General features: G+C 44.7%; 3 long non-coding RNA genes across 5 annotated transcripts in view; 1 reads left to right on the top strand and 2 right to left on the bottom strand.

Moving 5' to 3' along the window:
- The window catches only part of LOC112080977 (uncharacterized), a 4698-nt gene extending 4560 nt beyond the window's left edge, over window positions 1–138 (bottom strand). For both annotated transcript variants that reach the window (XR_011479595.1, XR_011479593.1), the window contains exon 1: window positions 90–138. This is a non-coding gene — a long non-coding RNA (uncharacterized lncRNA). The remainder of the gene's footprint in view (window positions 1–89) is intronic.
- Window positions 139–1680: 1542 nt separating this feature from the next.
- Window positions 1681–2572, top strand: LOC139027497 (uncharacterized). Its single transcript, XR_011479590.1, has 2 exons — window positions 1681–2240; window positions 2333–2572. It is a non-coding gene; the product is annotated as an uncharacterized lncRNA (long non-coding RNA).
- LOC139027498 (uncharacterized) lies at window positions 2343–3649 on the bottom strand. 2 transcript variants are annotated; one of them, XR_011479592.1, is made up of 5 exons: window positions 3529–3649; window positions 3220–3276; window positions 2852–2902; window positions 2499–2579; window positions 2343–2373 (listed from the first exon to the last, which is right to left on the bottom strand). It is a non-coding gene; the product is annotated as an uncharacterized lncRNA (long non-coding RNA). The 2 variants fall into 2 exon arrangements; XR_011479591.1 differs by lacking the exons at window positions 2343–2373; window positions 2499–2579 and having other exon boundaries at window positions 2834–2874.
- Window positions 3650–14809: the final 11160 nt, after the last annotated feature.

Genomic DNA, 14809 nt, shown 5'->3' with positions numbered 1-14809 from the left:
AATTACCACGCCGACCCTAAACCAACTGGGTTATAATAATCTACCACCCTGACCTACCAACTGGTTTATATATAATCTACCACTGAGACCTACCAACTGGGTTTATAATAATCTACCATCGACCCTACCAACTGGATTATAATATCTACCACTGACCTACCAACTGGGTTTATAATAATCTACACCTGAACTACCAACTGTTATAATAATCTACCACCCTGACACTACCAACTGGGTTTATAATAATCTACCACGCCGAAATCCTATCCAACTGGATAATAATCTACCACTGAGACTACCAACTGGGTTATAATAATCTACCACCTGAACTACCAACGGGGTTATAATAATCTACCACTGAACTACCAACTGGGTTTATAATAATCTACCATCTGACCTACCAAGGTTTATAATAATCTCACCTGACCTACCAAACTGGTTTATAAATCTACCACCTGAACTACCAACTGGGTTAGTAATAAGATCTACCATCCTGAAACTACCAATCTGGGTTTATAATAATCTACCACCTGACACTATACCAACTGGGTTTTAAATAATACCAACTAGGATTTAAATAATCTACCACTGAACTACCAACTGGTTTTAATAATTAACCGATCTACCACCTGACCTACCACTGGGTTTATAATAAATCTACCACTAACTACCTAACCTGGGTTTATAATAAATCATACCACCTGAACTCCTACCCAACTGGGTTTATAATAATCTACACCTGGTTTTATTCACCTTCAAACGTAATAAACTTAATTACGCCCCAACAGGCCATTATTACTGGCTTAATAAAATGACAGACAGACAACACATAACAACTGATCAACACATGGTGGTCCTCTGTAGCTCCATTGGTAGAGCATGGCGCTTGCAACATCAGATTGTGGTTCAATTCCCGCTGGGTTCACCCATAAGTTAAAAAGTTATGTCGCTTTCGATAGAAGCATCTGAGAAACGGCTGATAATATATTTATTGCAAGATCATACCATCAATCATCAATAAGAAGACGGACAGATACAGCACGCAACAACTTCATTTGTACCCAATCAACCTTCCCTCACCTCCCAACACAGCAATACTGACCAACAGAGGGTGTCTCTGAAGAGCCGGTTGTGTGTTTGTGTCGGGGTGCGGTTTGGTGAGTAACCCTGGTGTAAAGGCAGGATATGTTCACCTGCCACAGGCCCAGCCCTGTTTTACAGTCTGTACTATAGACATTACATGTACAGCTGTACCTGCTCTGATTAGTGTTATATCAACAATGTCTGTAAAATATCCAAAACTGAATATTTACGTGTTATCATGTCTTCTATACGATAGAGACTGTTCATGAATGCCATTGCTAAGAGAATGTAGTTGATTTACTGTGCATTGGCCCTCCCTCTCCGTGCATCCGTGCTGCACCTCATTGGTTGATTGTCCCGCCCGTTGTCCAGTGATCAATCCCAGCCAGGCAGGATGTGTGTGTTGTTTTTGTGTTGTGTGTGTGTGGTGTGTGGTGTGTGTGTTGTGTGTTTGTGTGTGTGTGGTGTGTGTGTTGTGTATTGAGTTGAGTGGATGAGTATGTGATGAGTGAGATGTGAGTGAGTGAGTGAGTGAGATGAGAGTGAGTGATGTGAGTGAGTGAGTGAGTGATGTGAGTGTGAGGGCGGGCTCTGTGGAGAAGGTTGCGGGGTGAGTATTATGTCATTCAGAGCGTTAGACTTTGTATGTTCTTAAAATGGCACCCGTTTCCTCTAAAAGTGCATGACTTTAGACCAGAGCCTATGATCCTAACCCTACTGGCTCTGTCAAAAGTAGTGCACAGCCTGCCATTTGAGACACAGCCTAAACTGTAAGAACAAAGAGATATAGAAATGCACTGTCCAGAACGGGCAGAACTCTCCATTGTTTCTGATCTGCTCATTCTATTGCTGTCAGTGAACTCCCCCAGGTCATCCAAGCAATATTTGCCAACCAAATCACATGTGCATGGGCATCCGACTCGGGGCGGGACATAAAGCATTAAAGAACAAGTAGTTAACAACCGAAAAATGAGACGGAAAAAAATGTACACATATTTCCCTCGCCCAACTCTATCTTTCCATATATCTCTATTTCTCTCTGTTCCTCTCTCCTGTAGTCTACCCCCTTCTCCCTCAGGCTACCCCTCTCTTCCTCTAGTCTACCCGTCTCTTCCTCTCTCCCTCTAGTCTACCCCCTCTCTTCCTCTCTCCCTCTAGTCTACCCGTCTTTCCTCTCCCTCTAGTCTTTACCGTCTCTTCCTCTTCCCTTTCTGTTTACCCCCTTTTTCTTCTCTCTCCCTCTAGTAAGTATACCCGTCCTCGTCCTCTCTTCCTCTAGTCTACCCTTCTCTCCTCTCCCTCTAGTCTACCCGTCTCTTCCTCTTCCTCTAGTCTAACCCCTCTCTTCCTCTCCCTCTAGTCTATCCCCTCTCTCCCTCTAGTCTACCCGTCTCTTCCTTCTCTCCTCTATCTACCCGTCTCTTCCTCTAGTTTCTCCGTCTCTTCCTCTTCCTCTAGTCTACCCTTCTCTTCCTCTCCCTCTAGTCTACCCGTCTCTTCCTCTTCCTCTAGTACCCTCTTTCTCTCCCTCTAGTCTATCCCTCTCCCCTCTAGTCTAACCCGTCTTCCTCTCTCCTCTAGTCTACCCGTTCCTTCCTCTCCCTCAGTCTACCCGTCTCTTCCTCTCCCTCTAGTCTACCCGTCTCTTCCTCTCCCTCTAGCTACCCGTCTCTTCCCTAGTCTACCCGTCTCTTCCTCTCTTCCTCTAGTCTACCCGTCTCTTCCTCTTCCTCTAGTCTACCCGTCTCTTCCTCTCCCTCTAGTCTACCCGTCTCTTCCTCTAGTCTACCCCTCTCTTCCTCTCCCTCTAGTCTTACCCCTCTCTCCCTCTTCGCTCTAGTCTACCCGTCTCTCCTCTCTTCCTTAGCTACCCTTCTCTTCTCTCCCTCTAGTCTACCCGTCTCTTCCTCTTCCTCTAGTCTACCCTCTCTTCCATCTCTTCCTCTAGTCTACCCGTCTCTTCCTCTTCCCTAGTCTAACCGTCTCTCCTCTCTTCCTCTAGTCTACCCTGCTCTTCCTCTCCCTCTTCTATCCCTCTCTCCCTCTAGTCTACCCGTCTCTCCCTCTAGTCTACCCTTCTCCCTCTAGTCTACCCCTCTCTTCCTCTGTCTATCCCCTCTCTTCCCTCTAGTCTACCCGTCTCTTCCTCTTCCTCTAGTCTACCCGTCTCTTCCTCTCTTCCTCTAGTCTACCCTCTCTTCCTCTCTCCTCTAGTCTACCTGTCTCTTCCTCCTCTCCTCTAGTCTACCCTCTCCCTCTAGTCTAGCCCCTCTCTCTCCTCTAGTCTACCCTCTCTTCTCTCTTCCTAGTCTACCCCTCCTCTCTCCCTCTTCCCTAGTTCTACCCTCTCTCTTCCTACCTCTCTTCCTCATAGCTCTACCCTCTCCTCTAGTCTACCCCTCCTTCCTCTAGTCTACCCTCTCTTCCTCTCTCCCGCTAGTATACCTCTCTCTTCCCCTCTCCCTCTAGTCTACCCCTCTTCCTCTCTCCCTCTAGTCTACCCGTCTCTTCCTCTCTCCCTCTAGTCTACCCCCTCTCTTCCKCTCTCTCATTCTCCGTCTCCTCTATGCTCTATATCTGAAGTAAAGAAGAAGCATTGAGCTGTGGTATTGTTCATATAAGTGTTTGTTTAGCCTTTTAATTTTATACATTTTCTACCGTATTTTACTTTTATTTTTATTGTTGCAGTTCTTTGAAGAACATAAAGCGGACATTTATTATGAAAAATAGTTTTGAAGATCTAACGAGTCAATAAAATATTACCCAAGTGAAGTTACCCTGATTTCTATTATAAAATATTAAAATAAGTGCAGTTATTTTTATACATTTCCTGCAAAACACTCCATTTCTTTATCTCTCCCTTTACCCCATTCTCTCTTTCTCTCCTCCCCGTTCTCACTCAATCACTACCTTGCCTGCCTCTCTCCCATCTCCATCTCTCATTTCTTCTCKCTCCCTCTTTTTCTCCCCCTTATGGTGAAGGTTGACAGTGCAGTTTTGCTTTCATCACTGTGGACCCTTTAATTTCTCACTCCATATCTCTATCTACCTCTCTTTCTCTCTCTACCTCTTTCTCTCTCTCTCTCGCTCCCTCTCTTTCTTTCTCTCTCTCTCTCTCCCTCATCCATTACCTTATTAAAGGTTTGTAAATGTTTTTGTAAATGTGTTATTATATAAGGACCAAATGATCTGGTGTCCTTGACCACAACATACACACACAGCCCTCCAGCCCCGGAACAATACGAGTGCATGGAGAGTGGGGAAGAGAGGAGGAAGATATAGAGGGATGTAGGGAGAAGAGAATGGAGGAGTAGAGAATGAAGGAGGAGGACAGAAGACAGTGTGTGCGTGCATGTAGGAGAGTAGTGTTATGGAACGTTCCACATTGTTCCCTTCAGACATAAACACAGTGCATTCGGAAAGTAAACTTATGTATATGTAATATTTCCGGTTTTTCTTTTTAAGAAATTTGGAGGGGRRAAAAATCTAAAAATCTGTTTTAGCTTTGTCATTATGGGGTATCGTGTGTAGAACGATTAGTAAAAAAATAAGTATATATTTTAGAATAACATGCTGACCACACCGTTTAGAATAAGGCTGTAATGTAACAAAATGTGGAAAAAGTCAAGGGGAATGCAGTGTACAGTATATTCAAACTTCAGGGCCTCTTGCCAGCTTTAATGTGGCTCGTGGTCCATGGTTTTGACACATCAGACTAAACACACAGATACAAACACAGATTGAACACACTCACTGGTCCCCTACCTCCTACCCTCAACACCTTACACCCTACCCCCTACCCCCCAGCTCCTACACCATAAGCCCTGGCAGCTTATACAATGGAGTGAGGGATGGGAACGTATCCTTGATTTCACCCAGCCTATCAGAGAGCAAGGTTACTGTTTTGCAGTAATAGTTCATCTATATCCATATTGATTTTGATTTATTCAATACTTGTAGAGCTTTGCAAGATCCTCAGAGTTAGGGGAGGGGGCAGAGGGTAGGGTTTAGGGGAAGGGGACTGAGGGTAGGGTTTAGGGTATAGGGGAAGGGGTCAGAGGGTAGCGGAAGGGGACAGAGTGTAGGGTTTAGGGGGCAGAGGGTAGGGTTTAGGGGTCAGAGGGAAGGGTTTAGGGGGTGGTCAGAAGGTAGGGTTTAGGGGGTGGTCAGAAGGTAGGGTTTAGGGGTCAGAGTGTAGGGATTAGCGGACTGATTCCGAAACCTTTTTGGCCCGCGACCCCATTTTGATATCTGAAAATTATATGACAGTCAATTGCAAATTAGTCTGACTTAATCTATTTATCTCACCACCAGCAATGAGATGGGTGTGCTTGATGCATGTCGCGTCGGAGCTTCTCCAAGTCAGGGGGCGTGATCGACAGTGCGCACCTCATCTCTCCTGTCACATCCAACTTCGATCGATGTTTGTTTTTAATGCAGACGAGAGCTGAATCAGCGTACCGTGAGTTTTAATGCTCGGAGGGAGACGACACAGTATTCCCTTTGAGACAGGAACCAGAACTCCTCCATAGTGATCCGTGAATGCGTTGTCTGCAGCATTTGGTCACATGAGAGCTTGATCAGCTGTTCGATTTCACTAACATGCATGTCAAATAAGCCAGGATCACAGTCAAACGGATTTTATWTWWTTTTWTATTTCCCCTGCATGCTTGTGTTCAGTTCGTTCAGTTTCCTAAATATGTCTGTTACATTTTCTTTTCATTACAAAAGTCAACCAAATGTGGTCTCCGGTTATGAAGCTGGTTGGACGCACAGCCAAATTCTCTAAATCAATGTTGGCGGCAGGACATTCCTGCAGTCAGCATGGCGGTTGCACGCTCCCTCAAAACTTGAGAGATCTGTGGCATTGTGTTTTGTACGACAAAACTGCACATTTTAGAATGGCCTTGTATTGTCCCCAGCACAAGGTGCACCTGTGTAATGATCATGCTGTTTAATTAGCTTCTCAAAATGCCACACCTGTCAGATGGATGGATTATCTTGGCAAAATAGAGATGCTCGCTAAAAGGGATGTAAACAAATTTGTGCACAAAATGTGAGGGGGAAAAAAGTTGTGTGTATAGAAAATGTCTGGGATATTTTATTTCAGCGACCAAACTGAACCCCCCAAACAAATAAACTTACTTAACAAAAATAATACCTATAATATTACTAAATAATACAGTAGGCCAAACCAAATGATCCCAATTAGATCAGCACCAATTAGTGCAAGTTCTCCCACTTAAAAGATCAGAGAGGCCTGTAATTTTCATCATAGTACACTTCAACTATACAGACCAAAATGAGAAAAAGAAAATCCAGAAAATCACATTGTAGGATTATTTAATTTATTTATTTGCAAATAGTGGAAAATAATGTATTTGTATAAAAAAGTTAATAACAATCCAATACTTTGTTTATATACCCTTTGCTGGCAATGACAGAGGTCAAACGTTTTCTGTAAGTCTTCACAGGTTCACACACTGCTGCGCCATTTTGGCCCATTCCTCCATGCAGATCTCCTCATAGGCAGTGATGTTTTGGGGCTGTGTGCTGGCAACACGGACTTTCAACTCCCTCCAAAGATTTTCTATGGGGTTGAAATCTGGAGACTGGCTAAGCCACTCAGGACCTTGAAAGCTTCTTACGAGCCACTTCTTCGTTGCCCGGGCGGTGTGTTTGGGATCATTGTCATGCTGAAAGACCCAGCCACGTTTCATCTTCAATGCCCTTGCTGATGGAAGGAGGTTTTCACTCAAAATCTCACGATACATGGCCCCATTCATTCTTCCTTTAACACGATCAGTCGTCCTGTCCCTTTGCAGAAACAACAGCCCCAAAAGCATGATGTTTCCCACCCCATGCTTCCCAACAGAATGCATACTCCCGCTATCCTTTCTACTATGGGATGCAAACACCTACCACCGCCCCATATTCCTTCCCTCCCTCCAACAACCACCGACGTGAGTTTTTACCATACAAACTCCTTCTCATTCTTGTCCCATCCTGCCCCCCCACTATTACATCCTTCTCTTCCCAACCCCTTATCTTATGGCCTCATCCCACGCACTGCTCCGTCTACCGCCCGACACACTCTGCAGCACCCGGGCCTACCATGTACTGCTCTAAGCAGGGGCGACCACCGTCTGGCCACTGCAAGGATATTGAAGTCAACCACCAATGCGACAAAACCAACCCGAAGTGTGTTACTGATGGTATGCTCCTTGTATACATTTGGGTCACCAGCATCTAACTCTGCCACCAATCAACATCACTAAAGGTCCCCCAAAACAGAACCTCTGTGGATTCTGGGCCTTTTGCACAATCACACGTTCTTGATATCAATATTCACCCCCGGGGTAGATCATTGCCGTGGTGGAGCCCAACAGATCGAGCCAGTCTACCTCCAGAATGAGTCTTGATATCTATAGTCTATCACATTCCCCACCTAACCTTTGCTCCCACAGTTAGAATATTTCTAATCAACAACACCAGCTTGCCCATTACACCCTATCTCCACCAGAAAATTTCCAGACCCAATCACTATCACCAGCAATAGGATAAGGCAAGAAGATACTACCAATTCTCCTTTCTGGTGTCCATATTGAAACAGACACCCCTCTTTCCTCTCTTGACAAAACAATGGAAAGCTCAGCCAGTCTTGGAGTAGAATAGACTGTTTTAGACCGAAATAGGACCCGAATTAGTCTAAATCCCAATACTCCACATCTGAACCCATACAAACAAAGTTCGAAACAGGTGCCATATTAATAACAGGTTAATGACCGTGAGACGACAGAGGAGAGCCTAACCTTTAACACCAGGAAGCTTACAGACCTATCATCCGTAACAGAAAGAGCCAGCAAACATCCTTGTACCTGATTTGTAGTGACCACACAAATGACCCTCGTATTTATCCATCCAAATAATTTGCAAATAAAATCCACTTACAAATACCATACAAAATGTCGATTTTTCTGAGATATATATTTTTATTACCATCAATCTATGATACTATCAACCATACGAAATTCCCGAAGTCAGTAACCCTATCAGACTGACATTACAAGACAACTCCCTCCATCCATCTTTTATAAACTAGTGAGAAACACTCCCTCGCCACAACTAGCGTCCGCACTGCCACTAAAAACTTCCTTTTTGACACCCCCACATAAGACACATAACTTAAACCAACTCAATTCACCAAACCACAATATATACTCATCCAAACATTATACAACACCACAAAAACCGTACCAGTCACAAAAAAGTTTACGCGACCACACCCAACTATAAATCCAAGGATTTATCACAAACCTCACCCCATTCCTTCTCTACTATTATCATACATACCACTATGTAGAATAATAGTGAAGAACCATCAAAAAACTTAATGACCAATACAGCACGATCATGAAATCATGTCCACCAGAAGACCAAAAAACATGTGTTCAAACCAAATTCAAAATATATATTTATATGTCCTTGACCGCCCGCCATCTCCAAAGAGCTAAGCCACAACTCTTGAACAGCATATTGTACAACCTTCTTAGAACACTTATCTAACCAACACCAACCATCACTCATGTACCGAAAATAACCCACCTTAGCGCCTAACCTATCTCCGCGCGGTGACCACTAAACCCAAGGGCCGTGCGTTGCCCCCCTACCAACGCGGTGATCGCAGCCAGTCAGATGCTCGTCAACTGGATATGCCAGACCTGCCAAATATACCTCTAATAGCACAGTTCATGCCCAGCAATCTCTCTAAACCCAGCCTCACTGAAAACTTAGTCCACCGCTTCATCGATTCCAAATAAAATTGTTACAACCAACAACAGGTAGATGGTCGGACCTATCCTACATAAGTCCTCCTAGTGATGTGACACAAAGGAACTTGAGTTTTCCGACCCGCATCACAATACAAGCCCCCTACGATAGTGGCATGGGGGACTCTGACAAACCTTCCAACCCAGCCAGTTTAATCCCCTAGAGTAGTCCCGCAACCTTCCCACTCCATTGGCTCACTGCCGTTGCAGGACAGAAAGAACAGTGATATACGTACCCAGGCACCCCACTGCCCAGGTCTCTGAACCATCACGTCCCTGATAGTATCCTGTCAACTGCCGTCTGTGATATCATCAAGATACTAACCACCGCAATGGTCAAAGTCAGCAAAATTAAGATTAAGGTTAGTTGGGAGTGGCGTGGCATGCTACAATCGGATGACCATTGATACAGAAGGCGGACTAAGCACAACACCCATGAGCCGCACCCATGTTGAGGGCCAAGCATAGCCGAGACATCCCGTTATTGCTGACTCTATCACACACCTAAAGGCGGCGCCCTCCGTCAGAGAATCACAGCCACTCCATAAACACAAAAAGTAGCCAGAAATCAGCCTATGGAATCAGCACGACATTGTGAACATTCATAACTCTTCAAACTATGGCCCCTGCTCTTGTAGAAAGGCTATCAAACATTTCAACCACCATTCTCCAGGTCAACACAAAACTCAAATAGACAATGCAACAACACATAACGTTTGTAATTCAAAATAACAATCCCAGTCACCTAACGCACTGATAGACCAACACACGTGCGGTGAGGAATCAAAAATCCACCAATATCAAGCTTAAACACTAACATCATAAAAAATGGTAAACCCTAAAGTTAAAACGCCACCCAATGTACTATAGAAACACTACTTTTACTATGTTGTTTTGCATCTCGCATCAAACAAATGTTGCCTGTTCATGTTTCAACATTCCAAAGACACAGCAAACCTGTCAATTATTTAAGAGGCCCCGCATTGGTTGGAAATTCTATACTGCTTGTAACCAGTATTCTCCCACTTAAAATTAGTTATCGACATAGTAATGCCGTTTGCTGAGATGTGAAAAAACTAGTGCAGCAACCTGATATGGCTTCAAGAATCAATATAAAAAGATCCTGAATACCGTTTTGGACCCAAAACACAATATCAGTGTTGAAACCCCATCTGGTCATTAATACATCACACTGGTCGCTGCCGGAGCCACAATTATAGCCACCGACAGGCCACTATGTTACACTGCTAGAAGGACGCTCAGAACGAGCAACAGGACGAACCTAGCCCCACTGTTTGAGTCTTTAAAACTAATCTTCCAACAATAACAACTGAACTGTAGGCCTCAAAACCGAAGTGAAAATACACACGTCACTACTGGACACCAGCACACAAGTGCTTTAGAAGCTAATCACCACCTCCCACAAAACAAACACCGAGGGATATCACCCGCCTCCTTGAGCGTCGTTAAACTCACACACCACACCATGGACTTGCGCATCGGAAATAACCCAACATTGGGCCGACACGCACAATTCGTACATCTAGCGAGCTCAGAGCAGAGGGTAACATTGAGCCGCGAGAGGAAGCTTAATCTACTTCGGCAATCAATCAGGCTACTAATGACTCCTAAAATAGCTGGACTAAGGATATAAGCGCCCTGACAGATCGAAGAACCCTCGTAACGTTCAGCAAATCTGAAATGGCATGTCTTCCTACGCACACCATTGGTGCCGGCATGGCTTCACAAGCCACTTCCCAGGTTAAGCCAAACCAGCAGGACGGTACAGTCTAAAACATGAAGCGACTGTTTGCGCAGGACCAAGAGCTGTATTTGGAGACGCCATGACTCAACCTTCGCCTCCCCGACCATTGGGAAGTTGCAGCGGAAGTTTGGCGGGTACATTTCCCATGTCTCTCTCAATATAATTCAAGATATGTTTAATGCTTTTTAAAAGAAAATATAAAGATGTTTGATGTGTTTGTTTGTTGTTGCAGACCCGGTCAAATGCAACTCCAAAGTATTTGAGGTGCTTGAGTTTTGGAGATGCGCCTAATTTAGCTAGAAAGTTGAAGAGTTTCGGTATAGTGTGTACTGGCAGCACAGAGAGAAGCCAAAACTAACCCTCACCCACGCCGCACCACGATTAATTTCTTGTGTTATCAGAAACATTCTGTCCTTCAGCACATCCAAATTGTTCAAGGCAAAGACCAACCCCCAACCTTCTCTATGTGTGTGTGTGTTGTGTGGTGTGTGTGTGTGTTTGTGTGTGTGTGTGTGTGTGTGTTGTGGTGTGTGTGTTGTGTGTGTGTGTGTGGTGTGTGTGTGTGTGTGTGTAGTGTGTGTGTGTGTGTGTGAGTGAGAAGAGAGTGAGTGAGAGATGGTTACACAAGCTGCACGCAGCCGGTTTATCATGAGGACGGAAATGGCTGGTAGATATGCCTCATACACACACAGTCTATCAAACACACACACTCTAAAGATGTTATTTCAAGGTTGCAGGTGCAAGGCGGGTCCATGAGTCCACCTGAATGTGGAAAAACACTGATRCCCAGTCCCAAATCAACCCCCAGTCCCTAGGCCTAGCTACTAACACTTACCACCTACCAGGGCAGCGGGGTAGCCTAGCGATTAGAGCGTTAGTCCTGTACCAAAAGGTCGCTAGTTTGAATCCCCGAGCCGACAAGGTGACAATTCTACCGGTGTGCCCTTGAGCAAGAACTAAACCCTAAATTGCTCCAGGGTCGGCGTTGATACTGCCTGTGACCCCACTCAGGAAGAGTTGGGAAATGCAAAAAAACACATTTCAAAATCACATGTGTATTAATAGGACAAATATAAGCACCCACCAAATTATACTGAACAAAAATTTAAACGCAACATGTAAAGTGTTTGTTTCACGAGCTGAAATAAAAGATCCCAGAAATGTTCCATATGCAACAGCTTATTTCTCTCARATGTTGTACACAAATTTATTTACATCCCTGTTMGTGAACATTTCTCCTGAAGCTGATTAAACAGCATGAATATTACACAGGTGCACCTTGTGCTGGGGRCAATAAAAGGCACATTTTAAATGTGCAGTTTTGTCACACAACACAACGCCACAGATGTCTCAAATTGAGGGAGCGTGCAATTGGCATGCTGACTGCAGGAATGTCCACCAGAGCTGTTGTCAGAGAATTTAATGTTCATTTCTCTACCATAACCTGCCTCCAACATAATTTTTGAGAATTTGGCAGTACGTCCAATCGGCCTCACAACCGCAGACCACATGTAACCACGCCAGCCCAGGACCTCCACATCCGGCTTCTTCACCTGCAGGATCGTTTGAGACCAGCCACCCGGACAGCTGATGAAACTGTGGGTTTGCACAACTGAAGAATTTCTGCACAAACTGTCAGAAACCGTCTCAGGGAAAGCTCATCTGCGTGCTCGTCGTCCTCACCAGGGTCTTGACCTGACTGCAGTTTGGCGTCGTAAACTACTTCAGTGGGCAAATACTCACCTGGCACGCTGGAGAAATGTGCTCTTCACGGATTAGTCCCAGTTTCAACTGTACCGGTCAGATGGCAGACAGCGTGTATGGCGTGGTGTGGTCGAGCGGTTTGCTGATGTCAACGTTGTGAACATAGTGCCCTATGGTGGTGGTGGGGTTATGGTATGGGCAGGGATAAGCTACAGACAACGAACACAATTGCATTTTATCTACTGCAATTTGAATGCACAGAGATATCGTGACGAGATCCTTAAGGCCATTGTCGTGCCATTCATCCGCCGCCATCACATGTTTCAGCATGATAATGCACAGCCCCATGTTGCAAGGACACAATTCGTCCTTTTTTTAAGGTATTTTCTTTATTGAACCTTTATTTAACTATTTACAATGACGGCCTACCAAAATGCAAAAGGCCTCCTGCGGGGACGGGGGCTGGGATTAAAAATACATTTTAAAATACAATATAAATATAGGACAAAACACACATCACGACAAGAGATACACCACAACACTACATAAAAAGAGACCTAAGACGACAACATAGCAAGTCAGCAACACATGACAACACAGCATGGTAGCAACACAACATAACAACATGGTAGTAACACAACATGGTAGTAGCACAAAACATGGTACAAACATTATTAGGCACAGACAAAGGCACAAAAGGCAAGAAGGTAGAGACAACAATACCTCACACAAAGCAGCCACAACTGTCAGTAAGAGTGTCCATGATTGAGTCTTTGAATGAAGAGATTGGGAGAAAACTGTGCAGTTTGAGTGTTTGTTGCAGATCGTTCCAGTCACTAGCTGCAGCGAACTGAAAAGAGGAGCGACCCAGGGATGTGTGCTTTGGGGACCTTTAACAGAATGTGACTGGCAGAACAGGTGTTGTATGTGGAGGTTGAGGGCTGCAGTAGATATCTCAGATAGGGGGGAGTGAGGCCTAAGAGGGTTTTATAAATAAGCATCAACCAGTGGGTCTTGCGGCGGGTATACAGAGTTGACCAGTTTACAGAGTAGTATAGAGTGCAGTGATGTGTCCTATAAGGAGCTTCGGTGGCAAATCTGATGGCCGAATGGTAAAGAACACCTGGTGATCTATACATTATGTCTCCGTGATCTAGCATGGGAAGGATGGTCCTCTGAATCAGGGTTAGTTTGGCAGGTGGGGTGAAAGAGGAGCGATTACGATAGAGGAAACCAAGTCTAGATTTAACTTTAGCCTGCAGATTTAATATGTGCTGAGAGAAGGACAGTGTACTGTCTAGCCATACTCCCAAGTACTTGTATGAGGTGACTACCTCAAGCTCTAAACCCTCAGAGGTAGTAATCACACCTGTGGGAAGAGGGGCATTCTTCTTACCGAACCACATGACCTGTGTTTTGGAGGTGTTCAGAACAAGGTTAAGGGTAGAGAAAGGTTGTTGGACACTAAGAAAGCTTTGTTGTAGAGCGTTTAACACAAAATCCGGGGAGGGGCCAGCTGAGTTTAAGACTGTATCATTCGCATATAAATGGATGAGAGAGCTTCCTACTGCCTGAGCTATGTTGTTGATGTAAATTGAGAAGAAAGTGGGGCCTAGGATTAAGCCTTGGGGTACTCCCTTGGTGACAGGCAGTGGCTGAGACAGCAGATTTTCTGACTTTATACACTGCACTCTTTGAGAGAGGTAGTTAGCAAACCAGGCCAAAGACCCCTCAGAGACACTAATACTCCTTCGCCAGCCCACAAGAATGGAATGGTCTACCGCACATANTATATACAGTACCAGTCAAAAGTTTGGACACACCTACTCATTCAAGGGTTTTTCATTATTTTTACTATTTTCTACATTGTAGAATAATAGTGAAGACATCAAAACTATGAAATAACACATATGAAATCATGTAGTAACCAAAAAAGTGTTAAACAAATCAAAATATATTTTATATGTTTGAAGAATCTAAGTAGCCACTCTTTGACAGCTTTGTACACTCTTGGCATTCTCTCAACAAATCCTCTGTAGCGCTTTGCGGTTGAGGGCGGTGCAGTTGCCATACCAAGCGGTGATGCAGCCAGTCAAGATGCTCTCAATGGTGCAGCTGTATAACTTTTTGAGTCATGCCAAATCTGTTCAGCCTCCTGAAACTGTCACGCTCTCTTCATAATTGTGTGGGTGTGTGTGGACCATGTTAAGTCSTTAGTGATGTGGACACAAAGGAACTTGAAGCTCTCGACCCGCTCCAATACAGCCCCCTCGATGTGGATGGGGGCTTGCTTGCCCGCCTGTTTCCTGTAGTCCACGATCAGCTCCTTGGTCTTACTGACGTTGAGGGAGAAGGTGTTGTCCAGGCACCCCACTGCCAGGTCTCTGACCTCCTCCCTGTAGGCTGTCACTGCCGTCTGTGATCAGAC

This window comes from Salvelinus sp. IW2-2015, unplaced genomic scaffold (assembly GCF_002910315.2).
Source record: "Salvelinus sp. IW2-2015 unplaced genomic scaffold, ASM291031v2 Un_scaffold16629, whole genome shotgun sequence".
In the NCBI taxonomy this organism is placed as follows: Eukaryota; Metazoa; Chordata; class Actinopteri; order Salmoniformes; family Salmonidae; genus Salvelinus; species Salvelinus sp. IW2-2015.
This window is presented reverse-complemented; position numbering and strand designations above follow the sequence as displayed.